The sequence below is a fragment of the Atractosteus spatula genome, chromosome 5 (genome assembly GCF_055471065.1).
Source record: "Atractosteus spatula isolate fAtrSpa1 chromosome 5, fAtrSpa1.hap1, whole genome shotgun sequence".
In the NCBI taxonomy this organism is placed as follows: domain Eukaryota; kingdom Metazoa; phylum Chordata; class Actinopteri; order Semionotiformes; family Lepisosteidae; genus Atractosteus; species Atractosteus spatula.
The window spans coordinates 2,817,080-2,834,709 of NC_142710.1; the positions used below are offsets into that span (position 1 = coordinate 2,817,080).

At 44.0% G+C, this 17,630-nt stretch overlaps 2 non-coding genes across 2 annotated transcripts; one reads left to right on the forward strand and one right to left on the reverse strand.

The window, feature by feature from the left end:
* The first annotated feature begins 561 nt into the window (after positions 1-561).
* trnar-ccu (transfer RNA arginine (anticodon CCU)) lies at positions 562-634 on the forward strand. Its single transcript has one exon. It is a non-coding gene; the product is annotated as a tRNA-Arg (tRNA).
* A 9,058-nt stretch (positions 635-9,692) lies between these two features.
* Positions 9,693-9,774, reverse strand: trnas-aga (transfer RNA serine (anticodon AGA)). The gene has a single exon. It is a non-coding gene; the product is annotated as a tRNA-Ser (tRNA).
* Between the last annotated feature and the right edge of the window lie 7,856 nt (positions 9,775-17,630).

Genomic DNA, 17,630 nt, shown 5'->3' on the forward strand with positions numbered 1-17,630 from the left:
TTTTCTTCTGTTCATCATAGAAGTCCCGCCCTCGGTTCTAACGACCCACAGCTTCCGGCTCTGTCCCAATCCGAAGCAGTCGGTTCAGTTCGCCTGGGGTTCCGATCCAGAATTGGACCTGAAAGAGCTCTTCTTTTCTTTCACACACAGTGATCAAAACTCTCACAGTTAATGATGTTTTCAGGAACAATAATCACGCATCACGGGAACAAGTAAACATTTATTCCTGCTGAAAAGAGAAGAGAAGACACAACGTTTTGGCTGCGGAGCCTTCTTCGGGTGTCGGGAACGGATCATCAGTCACTGTCGATCATTAATTGCATTTCAAAAATCACACACAGTTACATCTCACAAAACATCTAATTAAAATCTGTAATTCCACAGGAATGGGCGATGAAGCAACAACAAGGTGACACCTGCAACACCGGAACTGGACACCAGTCCATCTCGGGTCACAGAAAATTTATTACTGAATAAAATCTGTAATATCACAAGAATTATTGATGAAGCAGAAACACATTAATTGTCATTTGACCTGAATGAATCCATTGTGAAGCATGAGCCCCAGTGGCCTAATGGATAAGGCACTGGCCTCCTAAGCCAGGGATTGTGGGTTCAAGTCCCATCTGGGGTGTCTCCTTTTAAGAGCTCTGTGATGAGTGAACAACTTGACTGTGTATGTTAATAATTTGTATTTTATATAGTGCCTTTAAAAGTGGCTTCTCAAAGCACTTTATAGAATGACCACAACAATAAATGTCTACATGGGTTCAATCCCCACTCCTGGTAGACTCTTGTTATGAACTTGAGTTTTTAATCCACTTTGAGGTCAAATCAAATCCAATCAAAGTTTATTTATCAAATGCACAACAATACGGCGTGCAGCAGTAGTTACTGGCAATGAAATGTCTTTTTCTGCAAGCTCACAAAAATTACAAGAATCACAAAAATTCACAAAAACACAAAAATCACAAAATTGAGGTTACATTTTGAAATTGAATAAAACTCAATGTGAGTAGAGCTGTTATGTGTCCATGGTGTATACAGTATATACATGTAGTGCAGTTATGCTGAATATAGTGAGAATTGTGTGTCCATGTAGCCATTACAGGTGATTTGCTAAGGAGCTACAGGTTGGCTATTTAGCAGTCTTATTGTCTGGAGGTAGAAGCTGTTCCATAGTCTGTTAGACTTGGACCGAATGCTTTGGTACCGTTTACGGACTACAAACTGCAATTTGTGCCAAGCCATGCAGAGTCTTACAGGTGAGCATAAGGATCTTAAAGTCCACACGGAATTGGACAGGAAACCAGTGCAAGGACTCCAGGACGGGAGTAATGTGATCACTTGCATTAGACCTGGTCAGGATTCTGGCTGCTGAGTTTTGGACATACTGGAGTTTGTTCACTGTGGATTTAGATACCCCAGCGAGTGGAGGGTTACAGTAGTCGGTTTGGGAAAACAGAAAGTAGTTAATTGCAGTTTGTAGTCTGTTTCTGTTGTTTCTGCTCTTGATGAAGAACAGACGCAGGTGGGAGCGTCTCTCTGAGGAACAGTCCCGTCACCCCGCAAGAGAGAAGACCAGTCGATCAGATGTGCTCTGACACGGCAACATGAGGAAAGCTGTGTGTCAGGAGTGACACAGAGGGATCCCCTACCAGATGAAATGGTACACTAAACACAACTTTCACGACTTGTGAAAAGTATCACAACCTCTACATAAATGCATCAGTGAGCTCATTATTTTTTTCTGACACTCAGCGTTTTGATTGATGCGCAATTACGCACCATCTGGAACACTGGGGGACAGCTGTGTACATACAGACGTTCACAATGCGAGAAATACTGCTCACTGGAGTTTACTGCGAAAAACCCGTATCTGACCATAGGAAACAGAACAGCACAGTCTCCAGTTACCCAGACTGTAAACACGGGAATAAAGCTTTGTTTGATTTCTGAAACCCTTTCTCTATGTCCTGTTTTCATTCAAGTAGGGGTCAACTATATTCACAATACTGCTGACAGCAGGAAAATTCCCATTCTTTACTCAACAGCTTTTTAAAAACAGCACCCATGATGTTCAAACCGATTTTTTTACACAGAAGACTGACACAGCTTTGCGTTGTGAATCTCTGGTGGTGGTTTTAAGGAATGTAGCACTGTGCACTGGGATAGGGGGGTGCTGTTCACGAGGCAATAGCATTTAAACTACAGCACCCACAATGCTCTAACCAAGAGTTTTACACACTAGGCAGGCCCCCTGACCTTTCACATCCTTGCTTTGGTTTGTGAAACTTTATTCTTTTTTAAGTTTTTTAAGGTAGCACTACAGGTAATTTACTGGAATAGGGGGGTCTTATTCATGACTCAATAGGTTTTTAAGCACAACACCCACAATGCTCTAACCAAGTGTTTTACACACTAGGAGGCCCCCTCACCTTTCACAGCATTGCTTTGGGTTGTGAAATTTTTCTTTATTTTTATATGATTTTGTCGGCACTATTAGACAGACAGTACATGGGGATAGGGGGTGCTGTTCACGAGTCAGTATCACTATCTAACACTCTACGAGCGCCACCTAGCGATGGTCTTTGGTCAGTGAATCAGCGCTGTGCTACCGGCGCTGTGAGATGAGAAATGACGCGCGTTCTGAGTGACGCCTTATTCCTCTCAAAGAAAATACTGAGGCACCTCTCTGTACCCACAGATCTCCCCTGAAGTAGACCTGTCAGCCGACGTTATCAGCAACCGGTCGAGTTCAAGCGCAGGATCACGAATGACGAGAACTGTGACACAGAGAGATTCCCTGTCAGATAAAATGATACGACAGACATGCAACCCAGTCAGATAGGAATTTAAATGTTAACAGAGACATTATTTGAATTTACCATAAAGCATCACGTAGTTAGCAGGTTTTGAACAGCACAGTGAGACCACCATAGATTTCTACTCCATCACCTTAACCACTCAGCCACGACTACACACACAGCCTTACCTTCTCCAGAACTCGTTCCCGCATCATTTCCACTCGAACCTGCTCTTTGCCCGATTAATTAGCTATTTCTATAATCGATAAAGAAAAGCTGTGTGTCAGGAGTGGGATTCAAACCCACGCCTCCAGGGAAGACTACGACCTGAATGCAACACCTTAGAGCGCTCGGCCATCCTAACTGGTAACTCCTCTGCCAGCCGATCCCATCAGCCACCAGGACCCCACTACGGTCCTCGAGTATCACACTGCGATTAGAAATACAGCGAGACTCCGGCATTCAAATCTGTCTTAGATGCGCTGGGTTTTATAAGCAAAAAAATGTTTAAGAAGAAGGTGAAATACTGCTGTGTATTTTCCTCATTTTTAGCCGCCACTGCCGGCTATACACAATATGATAATATTGCAAATATCATAATATTTTCAGCTGCAAACAATTCCTTATAGTTACAAACTTTCATCTTAATATTCCATATTAAGTGGATTTAAAGATGATAAACAGTAGAAAAACAGGTTAAATGAAGATAATTGTTTCACCAACATCTAACGCTCCACGAGCACTTTAGACTTTAACTTCAACACAGTGATCACTCGGCACTACTACACCGCGCTCAGTGATTACATCCAGCATGTCACTGTACCGACAAGAGGAGGCAATATTTTGGACCACTGCTACACAACAATAAAAGGAGCATACAAAGCGCTTCCTTAACCGAGTTTCGGTAAGTCGGACCACATCGCTCTCCTGTTGCTTCCTGAGTACAAACAGAAGCTGAAGACCTCCCCCATTGCGAACAGGTCAGTGCGTTGTTGGTCTGAGGAGGCGGAAAGCAGGTTAATAGACTGCTTTGATAGTACAGACTGAGACGCATTCAGAGCTCCCGACACAGATTTAAATGAGTATACGGACGCGGTCACCAGCTATATTAAATACTGCACCGACATTTGTGTACCAGAAATGAAAATTAGGTCATTTCCCAATCAGAACCCGTGGTTCAACAATGCAATTCGCAATAAAATAAAAGATAGATCCACCGCATTCAAATCGGGGGACAAAGAGCTGTACAGGAAATCACGGTATGAATTAGAGGAAGCCATAAAACGCGCCAAACGGAGCTACAGAGTGCGGCTTGAAACGCAGTGCGCTGACACCCGGAGGCTGTGGCAGGGATTACAGTCAATCACAGGCTACAAGGGCTGCAGCCAGGAGATTGACACAAACAACACATCCCTGCCTGACGAGCTGAACCATTTCTATGCCCGCTTTGATGCTCTGAACACGGGCAATGCTGAGAAGACCCCAAGTGTGCAGGGCGAGTTTGTTCTGAAACTCTCAGAGCAGGACGTGCAGAAGACTCTGAGCAGAGTGAAAATCCGTAAGGCTGCAGGGCCTGATGGGATACCACCTCGCGTCCTGAGGACATGTGCAGCCCAGCTGACCACAGTGTTTACGGACATCTTTAACTCCTCCCTGTCACAGTCCATGGTCCCCACCTGCTTTAAAAAAACACTATTGTTCCACTCCCCAAAAAGGCAAAAGTGACATGCCTGAATGATTACCGACCAGTAGCATTAACATCTGTGGTGATGAAATGCCTGGAGAAGCTGGTGTTGTCACACATCAACTCCTCCATCACAGAGTCCCTGGACCCCTTGCAGTTCGCCTACCAGAACAACAGATCAGTTGATGATGCTGTCTCCCTGGCTCTGCATACAGCCTTGGAACACCTGGACACTAAGAACTCGTATGTGAGAATGCTGTTTGTGGACTACAGTTCAGCATTCAATTCCATCATACCCAGTCAACTGGTGACAAAGCTCAGGGGACTAGGTCTGTGAAACTCTGTCTGCAACTGGCTGCTGGACTTTCTTATCGAGAGACCACAGGTGGTGCGGATAGGCAATAAAACATCAACACCACTCACCCCGAGCACTGGAACCCCACAAGGCTGCTGTCTGAGTCCAAGGTTGTACTCCCTGTTCACTCACGACTGCACAGCAAGACACAGCAACAACCGCATCATTAAGTTTGCAGATGACACCACTATAATAGGACTGATCGGTGATGATGACGAGTCCACTTACAGGGATGAAGTCGTACAGCTGCTTAGGTGGTGTCATAGCAAGAACCTGGACTTGAACGTAAAGAAAACGAAAGAGCTAATAGTGGACTTTCGGAGACACAGGCCACACACTCACAGCCCACTCAGTATTGATGGAACGGAAGTGGAAACAGTCACCAGCTTTAGGTTTTTGGGAATTCACATCTCTAAAGATCTAACCTGGACTGTGAACACTGACTCTATCATGAAGAAGGCTCAGCAGCGCCTTTATTTCTTGAGGTGCCTCAAGCGATGGGGGATGCCAATACATGTGTTGGTGAACTTCTACCGCTGCACCATCGAGAGCATCCTCACCAACGGGATCACCGTGTGGTATGGCAACACCTCTTCGCGAGAAAGAAAGGCACTGCAGAGAATGGTCAATATGGCCCAGAAGATCATCGGCAGCGGTCTCACCGAGATTAAACAGCTCTATGAGGACCGCTGCCGTGGTAGAATTCTGGCCATCACAGAGGACAGTCAGCACCCCGGGCATGAGCTCTTCACCCCACTGCCCTCAGGCAAGAGATATAAGAGATAACGGACACTTACCACTAGATTCTTCAATAGCTTCTATCCACAAGCAGTGAGATTGGCGAACACATTTAGCCATCCCCCTCGGATCACACCTACACCATCACCATCTACCTCATTATGATTTCTTATTTATTGCACATCTCCAGTCATTGTTTACACGTCTGTATTGTTTACATTCAAACTGTCGACATGTTTACTTGTACATTGTCTACTGTTTGTTTGTATATTGTCTTGATGCACTGTTTGCACTTTGTTTTGTTTTTTACACTTGTTTTACAATCGAGAGACTTTCTGTAAGTAAGAATTCCATTGTACCAGTACCGGTTACATATGGCAATAAAGTTCAAGTTCAAGTTGAAGTGATGACCGGGTTCTGTCTACATTAAACATGCTCTTTCACAGCCTAGCACACCTGCTCAGGACTTTCTCACAGTCTCTAAAGAAGATTTACACGTCTTTGTGACAAGCCTGTCTTAGATTTTTTTGATTTTTTAACTTCTCAATAACAACGCAGGATGTATAATTCTGCATCTGTGAATTGAGAAAGAGAGGTGTCTGTTTTATAAAAGGTGAAACAGTGGCCCATAAGGGGATCAAACCCACGACCTTAGCATTATTAGCACCACGCTCTAACCAACTGAGCTAACCTGCCTCCTTTAACACCTTGTGTGATCTGTTGCTCTCAGACGTGCTTCTGTGTTAAACTCACAAGGACAAAAACAGCCCGGAGATCGAGCAATGCGGCCGTGCTTTTCACCCTTGGAAAGGTCACGCATTCCACGAGGTAGGCAAGAACACGAGTGTATGAGCGAACAGGAGCCGCCTGTGTCAGAAGAGTAAAAGAGACTGACCCGCTACCTACTGCGCTAACGAGGCTGGGTGATTAGTTGTAACTCAGACCATATTCCCCCAAAAGATTAAAACGCCGGGCTGAAGAAAAGAGATCTCATCTTCATAACTCACCGGACAAGAGACCAGAACACCACGCGAAGTCATATAAAGCGCATTAAACTGATGACCACAAAACTTTGAAACGTACAGCAGGCAAACAACGTTCAGAAATGAGGTTTCTAACGCTGGAAAGTTAATTTAACTGAGCTTGGGACAAGTGAAAGCACACTGTGAATTCACCTGCTTTCAGTTGTTTATTGACGCTCATGAACACTCAATAAGTAACCAAGAGCGCTTGGTTTCATCCTTTTAGTTTAATTGTTTTCAAAAGTTCATTGTAATATTTTTGTCAGCGATTGTTATAATAAATACAGAAAGATTTTTAAACAAAAGCACATTCAGGCAGATTTTTAAAAACCTTTTAAGAGTTGACTGGTTTCACCTTTTGAGTAGCAGTTAGATTAGTCGGAAAAAGGAAATATGTATAACATCTCTCCACATTTTCATTCACATTTCTGTGAAGAATCATATTAGCAGGCTGAACTGGAAACATCAACCCTGAGAAGAAGAAAACAGGAAACAGAGCTCACGACCAGCAACAGACGTGCGCTCCTCGTTAGTATAGTGGTGAGTGTCTTCGTCTGTCACGCGAGACATCGGGGTTTGATTCCCCGACGGGGAGACGGGTCACTTCTTAACCACCACACTTTAGTTTTAAAAAAACAACGTGTGTTTAAAAGTTCATCCAAATATTTTATTCGGATTTTTATTCGTTGTTTGTTCATCCGAAGAATAAACTCACTCCTGGAGGAGGCAGGAGGACGCTCTACCAGCTGAGCTCACCCCCCACGCTGCGCCCTCCTCCTCCTTAGCATACTCACCCCTATACTAAAGAGGAGCACTTGTCGGCTGTGGAGCGGGAGCTCTGTTTCCTGTCAGGAGACGTTTCCGCTGCGCCCTCCTCCTCGGCGTCACCGTGTGCTGCTTCTCCAACTCTTACCGGCACCATCACTGCCTGTCGTCTGCAGGGCGGTCACGTCAAATGTGAGGAGGACGGCGGGACCTTCTTCTGCCTGCTGCACGAGTCGAGCTCTTGTGCTCGTCAGTTCAATGCTCTTTACATCAACTCCTACTGCCTGTTGGCGCTTTATCGCCATATGTAACCGGTACAGGTACAGTACTGGTCCAACGGAATTCTTACTTACAGAAAGTCTCTCGATTGTTGAAACAGGTGTAAAAACACAAAGTGCAGACAGTGCATCAAGACAATATATAAACAGACAGTAGACAGTGTACAAGTAAACAAGTAAACAGTTCGAATGTAAACGATGCAGACATGTAAACAATGACTGGAGATGTGCAATAAATAAAGAAGAAATCATAATGAGGTAGATGGTGAGGCTGAGCTCGCGAGATGCTGTAGAAACAATTTCGGTGTGCAGTACTTAGTGCTTCCTTCACTGGCGCTCTAAGGAGAAAAGATGAGAATGTCTCCGTGATATATTTATTATATTTCTATATTTTATACCGAAAAAGAAAAGCGGTGTGTGTTAGGAGTGGGATTCCAACCCACGCCTCCAGGGGAGACTGCGACCTGAACGCAGCGCTTTAGACCGCTCGGCCATCCTGACTTTTGTCCCCTTACCCACCCGGTCCAATGAGGCACCTCGACCCCACTACGTTCCTCGAGTATCACACTGGTATTAGAAATACAGCGAGACTCCGGCATTCAAATCTGTCGCAGATGCGCTGGGTTATATAAGCAAAAAAAAATTTATGAAGAAGGTGAAATACTGCTGTGTATTTTCCTCATTTTTAGCCGCCACTGCCGGCTATAGACAATATGGTAATATTTCAAATATCGTATTATTTTCAGCTGCAAACAGTTCCTTATAGTTACAACATTTCATCTTAATATTCCATATTAAGTGGATTTAAAGATGATAAACAGTTGGAAAACAGATTAAATGAAGATAATCGTTTCAACAACATCTACCGCTCCACGAGCGCCACCTAGTGATGGTTTTTGCTCAGTGAATCAGCGCTGCCGGCGCTGTGTGATGAGAAATGACGCGCGCTCTGAGTGGCGTCTTGTTCCTCTCCAGGACGTTACTGAGGCGCCTCTCTGTTTTTAAAACTCAAATGGATTTCGAGTCCTGCACCTTAACCACTCGGCCACGACTACACGCGCAAACACATCTTCTCCCGAACTGACACGTGCTCGTTCCCGCATCGTTTCCACCCCGTCCCGCTCTCGTCGTGCTCAGTTTTGGGATTTCTATCTCTCTATACCGATAATCACCAGCGGATTCACTAAGCAAACACAAAAGGTAGCGAAACAGCCTCACTGTTTCCTTTCAAGAGCTGTAGAGTCTCTCCAGCAATCAGAAGTTCCCGCGGGTTTAGATCAATTAAACTTGAATTGCCTTTTTTAGACTTCACCCATCAGATGGCTCATAAAAACCAAACGCATCTGCGACAGATTTGGCAGGAGAGAGGGAACGGGTGGGCTCGTTGGCCTAGTCTAAACGATCGGCGCGAGTCTCACTGCACTGGTCTGTTTCCCATCAGTCGGTGAGATCCACACCATCCGCTGTCACAATAAATCCCAATCCGTCATTTAGGATCCCAGCCATTCCAGAACAAACTGTTCTCCCCCCCTGCGCTCCGGCAAGCGGTACCGTGCTGTTAAAACAAGATCCACTGGACTCCAGAACAGCTTCTATCCCACTGCAGTGCACGTCCTCAACAGCTAACTGCAGGGCCTCAGACTCAATGCATGTCCACACTCTGCTCTTCCTCAAGGTCTACTACGTTTTTTTTGTCACTACTACATACTTATTGTCCCACAACATATTGATGGCTCCTGTTGTTATTTATTGTTTGTAATGTACTGTCTCCATTGTGTGGTGGTGTCTGTTGCTGTCCAGAGAGATCAGTGAGAATAAGAATTCCAATGTACATGTACATATGTCAACAAACTTCCCTACTCCTCTTGTCTACTCGTTTCAGATACACAGAAGATAAGAAGTGAGTTTGATATGTCTACGTATTATCACATAATAAAGACTCCCTGTCAGATAAAATGAAACGACAGACGTGCAGCCCAGTCTGATAGAAATGCAAATGTTAATTGACATGTTATTTGGATTCACCAAAAGGAAAAACACAACCGTAGTCGGCAGGATTCGAACCTGCGCGGGGAGACCCCAATGGATTTCTAGTCCATCGCCTTAACCACTCGGCCACGACTACATGCCCATCGTCACCGTCTCCCGAACTGAAACGGGCTCGTTCCCGCATCATTTCCGACCCAAATTAATCTCGTGATTAATTTGCTATTTCTCTCTCTCGATGTCGATAGTCACCAGCGGTTTGGCTGCAGATGTTTGGATGTACCGCTAATGCTCCTCCACAGACGCTACTAACACGTTCGGAAACAATTATTTCAGCTTCGGTTTTGAGTTTTAAAACGCGTTAAGTCCTTTCGACAGCGCATGGGCCAAGTGAGAGGAAATGGTGTTTACACCGGCTCTCGGATGTGTAAAGACGCCCATAAAATGTTTGTAAGTAATATAAATTAATTAACGGCGAAGGAATTAATTTCAGTTTGTAGTTTATTTCTGTTGTTTCCGCTCTTGATGAAACCAGACTGTTGAGCCATTTTTAAAGACACAACTACACTAACGAGGAGCGCGTGTCTACCGCTGAGCTAGAGATCGGTTTGCTGTCAAGAGACATTTCCTCTCAGGGCTGATCTTTTAGGTTTCAACGTTTAGTTCATCTTCATCATTTTTTTTTGCAGGAGAATGTTATAAGAATTAGGGATTTTTTAAAAAAAAACATTCTAACTCAGATTTTCGAAAAACTTCTAAAAGTTGACCGACTGCCCCTTTGGAAAGAAAATGTATATAAGATCTCTCTCCCTGCTTTAGAAGTCATCACACTGGAAGTTACACGTGTCCATACGCGCTTCTGAAAAGAATTGCAAAAACAGCGCAGTGAAAACAAATGGCGTTTTCACCTGCTTAATTGCGCGTTATTGTTTTAAAATGCAAATGAACGGAATTCGTTATTCTTCTGATATGAGTTTAAACAAATGTTGAATTGTAAGTGAAGTCAGGTCAGTCGAACCCCACAGTCACCTGGATGAGCGGGTCCAATGAGTTACCGCGCTGTCGTGAGGAATTTACCTTCCCGAGGGGCTAAGTGCGGGTCGGGTCATTTAAAAAAAATCATTTTTCACTCTCCGCTTCATTCCCCGTTTGATGAAATTGAGTGTCTCTGTTTACTGTGCTACTGAATACATTTCATGTAGAAAAATGACGGTACGAGGAAAACAGCGCCTTCATTCACGTTCATTCCAGGTGAACTAAATTAGGAAACCTGAGAATATCTGAAAGCTTGGTACTGTTAAATAAGTACCAGTTGTTTATTGACGCTCATGAACACTCAATATGTAACTAAGAGCGCTTGGTTTCATCCTTTTAGTTTAATTGTTTTCAAAAGTTCATCGTAATATTTTTGGTTGGAGATTGTTATAATAAATACAGAAAGATTTTTAAACAAAATCACATTCAGGCAGATTTTCAAAAACCTTTGAAGAGTTGGCGGGTTTCACCTTTGGAGTAGCAGTTAGATTAGTCGGAAAAAGGAAATTCGTATAACATCTCTACCCATTTTCATTCTCATTTCTGTGTAGAATCGTATTAACAGGCTGAAGTGTAAACATCAGCCCTGAGAGGAGGTAAACAGGAAATAGAGCTCACGACCAGCACCGAACAAGCGCTCCTCGTTAGTATAGTGGTGAATATCCCTGCTTGTCACACGAAAGACGGGGGTTCGATTCCCTGACGGGGAGACGGATAACTCCTTAACTACCTCACATCAGTTTAAAAAAAACAACGTTTTAACTGAAAATGAGACAAACTCGTCTCCCGTTAGAGCTGAAACAGCAATTCATCAGTAGAAGCAGAAGCCTTTAGAATACGAGACACGTTCACCTTCAAACCCGCAGCCGCTGGACTCGCTTGTCTCGGGACTAATTGCAATGAGAATCGCGTTAGTAGCTCCGTGTCCTTATCCGGTCTCTTTCAAATTACTAGGGACGTTCAGTTATATACTGTGCAAACAGGAAAGACAAGGTAACAAACCTATATTAACGGGTCCTGCATATTAATTTACTGATCAGATGAATTGAAATGTTCTGATTCACAGCTCCTGCAGTTCGTGCTCAGGGCTGAGCTCGTGAGATGCTGTAGAAACAATTTCGCTGTGCAGTACTCACTGCTTCCTTCACTGGCGCTCTACGGAGAAAAGATGAGAATGTCTCTGTGATATATTTATTATATTTCTATATTTTATACCAATAAAGAAAAGCTGTGCGTGTCAGGAGTGGGATTCGAACTTTGCCAGCCGATCTAATCAGCCACCAGGACCCCACTACGGTCCTCGAGTATCACACTGGTATTAGAAATACAGCGAGACTCCGGCATTCAAATGTGTCGCAGATGCGCTGGGTTATATAAGCAAAAAAATGTTTATGAAGAAGGTGAAATACTGCTGTGTATTTTCCTCATTTTTAGCCGCCACTGCCGGCTATAGACAATATGATAATATTTCAAATATCATATTATTTTCAGCTGCACACAATTCCTTATAGTTACAACATTTCATTTTAATATTCCATATTAAGTGGATTTAAAGATGATAAACAGTTGGAGAACAGATTAAATGAAGATAATCGTTTCACCAACATCTACTGCTCCACTAGCACCACCTAGCAATGGTCTTTTCTCAGTAAATCAGTGCTGCTCTACCAGCGCTGTGTGATGAGAAATGACGCGCACTCTGAGTGGCGCCTTGTTCCTCTCCAGGCTGTTACCGAGGCGCCTCTCTGTTTTTAAAACTCAAATGGATTTCAAATCCAGCATCTTAACCACTCGGCCCCAACTACACGCACAAACCCACCTTCTCCCAAACTGACACGGGCTCGTTCCCGTATCGTTTCCACTCCGTCCCACTCTCTTCGTGCTCAGTTTTGGGACTTCTATCTCTCTATACCGATAATCACCAGCGGATTCACTAAGCAAACACAAAAGGTAGCGAAACAGCCTCACTGTTTCCTTTCAAGAGCTGTAGAATCTCTCCAGCAATCAGAAGTTCCCGCGGGTTTAGATAAATTAAACTTCAATTGCCTTTTTTAGACTTCACCCATCAGATGGCTCATAAAAACCAAACGCATCTGCGACAGATTTGGCAGGAGAGAGGGAAAGGGTGGGCTCGTTGGCCTAGTCTAAACGATCGGCGCGAGTCTCACTGCACTGGTCTGTTTCCCATCAGTCGGTGAGATCCACACCATCCGCTGTCACAATAAATCCCAATCCGTCATTTAGGATCCCAGCCATTCCGGAACAAATTCTCCCCCCTGCGCTCTGGCAAGCGGTACCGTGCTGTTAAAACAAGATCCACTGGACTCCAGAACAGTTTCTATCCCACTGCAGTGTGCATCCTCAACAGCTAACTGCAGGGTCTCAGCCTCAATGCATGTCCACACTCTGCTCTTCCTCATGGTCTACTATGTTTTTTTTGTCACTACTACATACTGTACTTATTGTCCAACAACATATTGATGGCTCCTGTTGTTATTTATTGTTTGTAATGTACTGTCTCCATTGTGTGGTGGTGTCTGTTGCTGTCCAGAGAGATCAGTGAGAATAAGAATTCCAATGTACATGTACATATGGCAATAAAGTTCCCTCCTCCTCTAGTCTACTCGTTTCAGATACACAGAAGATAAGAAGTGAGTTTGATATGTCTTCGTATTATCACATAATAAAGACTCCCTGTCAGATAAAATGAAACGACAGACGTGCAACCCAGTTTGATAGAAATGCAAATGTAAATTGACATGTTATTTGGATTCACCAAAAGGAAAAACACACCTGTAGTCGGCAGGATTCAAACCTGGGCGGGGAGATGCCAATAGACTTCAGGTCCATCACCTTCACCACTCGGCCATGACTACACGCCAAGCTTCATTTTCTCTCGAACTGACACGGGCTCGTTCCCGCATCATTTCCAACCTGTCTCCGGTCTGTCTCCGGCCTCTGTGCGCGAAGAGACCATCTTTTTTTCTATTATTGTAGGAAGACATATCCAGCCCTCCTCGGGAGCACAGCAGAGCGAGTGTAATGAGGTTATAGCCAGGTGCTGCAGCTGACGGGCTGACTGCTGGTTTACAAGATCCGGTGGTGGAGACACCTTCACCACTCGGAGTTTATCTGCTGCTCTCATGTATCATTATTTTAAAAAGGTGTGAGTGGACACCGAGCATCATAGCGAGGGATCGAACCGTGTTTATCGCGGACAAAAGGTAAGAAGTGAGTTTGATATGTCTTCCTATCACATAATAAAACTGAGCTTGTCAGGGATTTGAACACGGGCCTTCACACACCCTAAGCGAGAACCATACCCCTAGACCGGCGAGCCACATTGTGCTTGGTGAGATTTCAAATTGTTCTCTTCAGAATGACGGCGAAAAGGGGTGACGATTCACTTGTCAGAATGAACATTATATATATGAACATTATTTCCGTGTGACTGAAGCTCTCATCTTCATAACTCACCGGGCAAGAGACCAGAAGAGACCAGAACACCACGCTGTGTCAAAACTTTGAACCGTACATCAGGCAAACAATGTTCAGAAATGGAGTAAAAAGCAAGCGGGAATTATAAGTAAGCGGTCTGAGTGTGGATCGTGTCGTGGGTGACGGGGAAAAAGTGTCTCCCACTTTCATCATTCCATCCCGGAGCGGATTAGAAAGGAGACAGAAATGAAACCGGTTTCACTCTGAGCGTCTTCCAGGCTGTAATACGCGCGCTGCCTGTTCACGGGCGACGTGGCGGACTGACCGCTGTGGCCACCAGGTGTCGCCAAAGACAAGTCAACACTGGAATGAATGAGCCAGAGCTCAGTATCTGGTGTTTCTTCTTCTTTCTTAGTTTCTGTTCGTAACAATAGTGCGTGTAGGAGAAATGAAAGTAAGAAAGTAGTTGTAAAATGCATTTAATGTTTCAAAATATCTCATGGTATAAATGAACAGTTTCAGTTCATTTAAGTGATTCTACCTTGTGATTAAAATTCTACCATTTTAATATTCCATATTAAGTGGATTTAAAGATGATAAACAGTTGGAGAACAGATTAAATGAAGACAATCGTTTCAACAACATCTAACGCTCCATTAACGCCACCTATCGGTGGTCTTTGCTCAGTGAATCAGCGCTGCGCTACATCTACAAAATACATCGCAGACTTTCTCCTGTTTTAACAGGTTTCCCGTGGAAGGGATAGTTCTTTAAATTGAAAACGTGGCAGTGAGAGGTCATCGCGTCCTTACAGCGCTCGACGCAAAGTCTTCACAACGTTGCAAGTGAGACAGGAGTCTGTCCTCTCTAGTACATAGAGCGAAAAGGCTGGAGGATGCAGGCATCGATCCCGCTACTTCTCGCACGCTAAGCGAGCGCTCTACCATTTGAGCTAATCCCCCTTCCAGTGCTAGTGATCACCTCCGTCCCATGCACATTAAATCCCTCTCGAGTCTTCTGTGCGATCGCACACTCGTGAAAAACACACTTGAAATCAGAGCACGCACGATCTCTCTGGCTCGTTGGTCTAGACTTCCTGTTTGGTTGCGAGAGGTCCCGGCCTCCAATCGCGGACAAGTCCTGATTTATTCCGTGATTACAAAAACATACGTCTAGCTCTCCTCGTATTTTCTGCTTTTAAGAAACCACTCCTGACACACTGCGATTTTCTCATGTTGGCTTTTTAGAGTACATCTGATTGACTGGCCTTCTCTCTTGCAGGGAGACGGGACTCTTCAGAGAGGGAGTCTCCCACTTGCGTGTAATTAGCAGAAACCGCAGAAGCCCTGAATCAGAACATTTCTAGTGCTGTAATTGAGCAGAAAGTCTGAGCGGTAAAAGCATTGGACTTAAGATCCAAGAGACATAAAAACCACGTGGTTTTCATCCCCAGTCCTGGTAGACTCTCGTTAATTAAGGAGCAAGTAAAGGTTTATTCTCTGCTGAGAAGAAAAGAAGGCTCTCGTGGAGCCTTCGAGTGTCAAGCTGCACTACCGGCGCTGTGTGATGAGAAATGACGCGCGTTCTGAGGGGCGCCTTGTTCCTCTCCAGGCCGCTACTGAGGCGCCTCTCTGTCAGCCGACATTATCAGCAACCGGTCGAGTTCAAGCGCAGGATCACGAATAACGAGAACTGTGACACAGAATGTCTCCCTCTCAGATAAAATGATGCGATAGTCGTACAACCTTCTCTGATAGCAATTTAAATGTTAATTTTTGATGTGGGTTCGAATCCCATCTGGGGTGTCTCCTTTTAAGAGCTCTGTGATGAGTGAATAACTTGACTGTGTATGTTAATACACTTTATTTACCGCTCCTCCTCACACACTACTAACACGTGTAGAATCAGTTGTTATTAATGAGGTTTCTAACGCTGGAAAGTTATTTTAACTGAGCTTGGGAACAGTGAAAGCACACGGTGATTTCACCTGCTTTCAGTTGTTTATTGACGCTCATGAACACTCAGTAACTAAGAGCGCTTGGTTTCATCCTTTTAGTTTCATTGTTTTCAGAAGTTCATTATTTTTTGGCTGGAGATTCTTATAATAAACACAGAAAGATTTTTAAACAAAATCGTATTCAGGCAGATTTTCAAAAACCTTTTAAGAATTGACGGGTTTCACCTTCCCAGTGGGCATTGATTCGTCGAATATACGTATATTTACGGCAAAATTACGGCTATACGTATATATACGTCGCCTCGACCTATAATCAACGTCGAATTGCAACCGTAAAATCGACGACATGAATAAACGCATATATAACGTCGAAAACACATCTAACACAGTGCCTGAGGCTTTTTACTGTACAGTATGTATCGTGTGTGCCGCAACTAGGAGTATACGGCACTGTGCACAGTGTACGAAGTAAATTATTTTCGCAGTAATTAATTTACACGTGTATAATAAATATAGTAAATATAATAAATTAATTACTGCGAAAATAATTTACTTCGTACACTGTGCACAGTGCCGTATACTCCTAGTTGCGGCACACACGATACATACAGTAAAAAGCCTCAGGCACTGTGTTAGATGTGTTTTCGACGTTATATATGCGTTTATTCATGTCGTCGATTTTACGGTTGCAATTCGACGTTGATTATACGTCGAGGCGACGTATATATACGTATATTCGACGAATCAATGCCCACAGCTTGGCATACATGGGTTTTGCGGAGGGGGTCTTGCCACCTGCCTGAAAAAAAACAGTAAAATGTTTGAGTGCCTATAGAGTTTCTATTTTTATTTTCTTGGGAAAAGTTGATACCATTTCCTGGACACCCCGTCCCCCGATCAGTGCGCGGTGCCCGGGGAAAAATCTGTAGGGGGGCGTCTGAAATTCTGAGGGGGGGTGATATTTCGGTTGAAACGGAGCTGTACGGTGCAGCTACCCAAATGAAATCTCGCAGCTATGCCATTGGTTAGTGCTTCATGATAGAAGACGACTAGCAATCTGGTATTTGCGATGAAGTTCAGTTTCACATTTTTCGTCACTCTCACGGTTTGTATTGCCTGGAGCGAAAAGTACCATAAGCGTTCATTTTTGCAGCTACATGGACGTTCTGAATCGTTAAGAAAAAAATGTTGTAAAACCAACAGAAAGCACAGACTGCTATAACTAGTCCTAGTTATATAACGATTTTAAGTATAATGATAAACTACTGCAAGGAATCGGTCCAACTGAGCAAACAGGATCGTAATGTTGACACTCAATAACGACACTGATATGTGCAGTTCCTGGACGGATAGCCCTCCTGCACATCAAACAGTCCGAGTGACTGTTCGTGTCATTTAGTGTTGTCTGACCATTGACAAAGTACAACTATTTTTTTAGGGCACAAGTTAAGTTAAGTAAATCCTTTTGCCCAAAACTGAAGGGACGACACTCCTCCCCCCGTGACGCCAGGCCTGTTCCCAATCCTTTTCCATAATGTCATTATACTGTATATAATAACAGTGAC